At 34.8% G+C, this 2,407-nt stretch overlaps 1 long non-coding RNA gene across 1 annotated transcript; it reads left to right on the top strand.

Moving 5' to 3' along the window:
- The first annotated feature begins 271 nt into the window (after positions 1–271).
- LOC145820843 (uncharacterized) lies at positions 272–1,520 on the top strand. The gene is made up of 3 exons (XR_014362873.1): positions 272–339; positions 423–512; positions 1,382–1,520. It is a non-coding gene; the product is annotated as an uncharacterized LOC145820843 (long non-coding RNA).
- Positions 1,521–2,407: the final 887 nt, after the last annotated feature.

The following is a 2,407-nucleotide window of genomic DNA, read 5'->3' as shown; positions in this document are numbered from 1 at the left end:
ACTTTTTCATCAACCTTCAACGCTTTTCTGCTTTGCTTATAATTGTGATATATTTTTTCTGTAAGAAGCTTCCCATAACACTTGAGAGATTTGTAGGAGTTGAAGGTGAATCAACTCAGAGGTGTAAAGCAAGGTTAGAGAGGCATCGAAGAACTACTGAACGTGCTGTATGTGTCTAATTTTTCTATTTTGTTTTTCATCCTTTCATAGAATTGGTAAAGTTATATCTGCATCTAACATTATGAACTAAAACTATACCTGTCACCTTTTCAGGTAAAAGCTCTAGCAGAGAAGAACATGCGTGATCTTCTTGCTCAAAGAGAGCAAGCAGAGAGAAATGTAAACATCTTTTCATAAGTGTAATTTTCAGAATCATGAGTTACCTTTGCATTTCCATGGCTCATATCAATATATGCTTGCAGAGATTGGCCGAAGCTCTTGATGCTGAAGTGAAGAGATGGTCGAGTGGGAAAGAAGTGAACCTGCGCGCATTACTTTCGACACTGCAATATGTATTAACCTTAATCCTTCTTTCACATAAACATGCATTGTGTGTTTCATTTGCATTTATACAGCATTCAGTGCATTAGGAGCTATTAAAGTGTTTTTAGCTATGACATGTACTTAAATAAAAAGTGAAAATATAATTTTGGGTAGAAGTCTTTGTAAAGTTAGTGTCAATTTTTTTAGCTACAAGCCATGCCAGTGGGAATCCTATCAATTTAGTTGCTATATATTCCCAAGTGCTTAATTCTTCTGGTTGCCCAACAAAAATCGATCACTTTCTTGAATATGTTTAGATCAGACATCAAGGAATGTCTGATCTAAACATATTCAAGAAAGTGATCGATTTTTGTTGGGCAACCAGAAGAATTAATACATGGAGATTTGATAAATGCCAATGCTTTGATAAATGGTTGAGTTTAACTACATAGACGAATCAATCACTGCACCAGTAAAAATAGTTTTGAGATTTGGCTCAGATTAAGATCAGATTAAGTATGAAGAAGGCATAGAACGAAATGAAATTACTCTTTCTCATGCTACTTCATTTGCATTGAACTATTGGCCAGAGTGAGGATTTTGCTGCTGGCACAGAACATTTTTTGAATATCCTGCCCCTGAAAACTAATACATGGAGATGTGGCCTGACCAAGGTCCATATTCTGCATCAATATATCAATTATTATCTGCTAATAGATGCAGTCAGAGTCTTTCATTTCTCTTCCTCGTTCATATGTGTAGTTCAATAGATGATCGAGATCGACATAGTTCAGTATTACAATATTGATCCTCATCTTTGCTTGGTTACGCTGACTGATTCCTTTTTCTGTAATTTTCCATTTACTTGTGCTCTAAATTACATTTTCATCATCCACAGATCCTTGGGCCTGATAGTGGTTGGCAGCGAATTCCCTTGGCTGAAGTTATAACTTCTGCGGCTGTTAAGAAAGCTTACAGGAAAGCCACTCTATGTGTTCACCCTGACAAATTACAATAACGTGGTGCAAGTGTTCAGCAAAAGTATATATGTCAAAAGGTTTTTGATCTTCTGAAGGTATTTTACTGGCTTCGCTTTCTTTTACCAATTTGATCAATGACTATGTTCTAAAAAACTATGAAATAAAGCCTTTCTCCATGCTACATATAGGTGAAAGTGAGCATATAATAATCTCTCTCTCTCTCTCTCTCTCTCTCTCTCTCTAAAGCTTGATAAATGGATGCTTGTTCCCAAGTTACTACTACAAAAATGTTACTGTTGAGCTTGATATAGTTTTCTTGTATTGGCATTTTGGTACACCTCAATAGTATGTCTTAAACTTTGTACTATACATCTATGATTAAAATTATAGTTTATTTAACTACATGAATACCTTGGTAATTGAGATTATACTATAATTGTACTTACTACTTCTCCATACATGCGAGTTTTGTAAAAATGGAGGTCGTATCCAAGGAATGCGTTGATACGATAATTTACCTGATGAAATGTCTTATGCACATGAAGCCCAGTTTTGGTATCAAAATTTGAATAGTAAAAATGATTCTTTGGTTAATTAATCATTATTCACTTATTAACATCCGATTACCCAAAATAAATAAATAAATAAATAAAATGGAACGAAAAGAGTACTAGCCAAGTTCAAGCTTCAGTTATGACAGTATGAGATGGACCTTTAATGTTACAGTAACTTTGTCCCTCTTTAACCCCCAATGCAATGGACTGATCTTTGCCATGAGCGTCATTTAACTCAAATTACATCCAAACAAATTACTCAAGTTTGGTCTGAAGTAACTAACAGTTCTTGATAATCGTTGCAGTACTTTTCTATTTATTGTTTTTGTTTTATGTGTGTTCAGGAAGCTTGGAACAGATTCAACTCAGAGGAGCAGTAGATGGCCATTG

This window comes from Camellia sinensis, chromosome 3, assembly GCF_055761805.1.
Source record: "Camellia sinensis isolate YWXY chromosome 3, ASM5576180v1, whole genome shotgun sequence".
Classification (NCBI taxonomy): Eukaryota; Viridiplantae; Streptophyta; class Magnoliopsida; order Ericales; family Theaceae; genus Camellia; species Camellia sinensis.
This window is presented reverse-complemented; position numbering and strand designations above follow the sequence as displayed.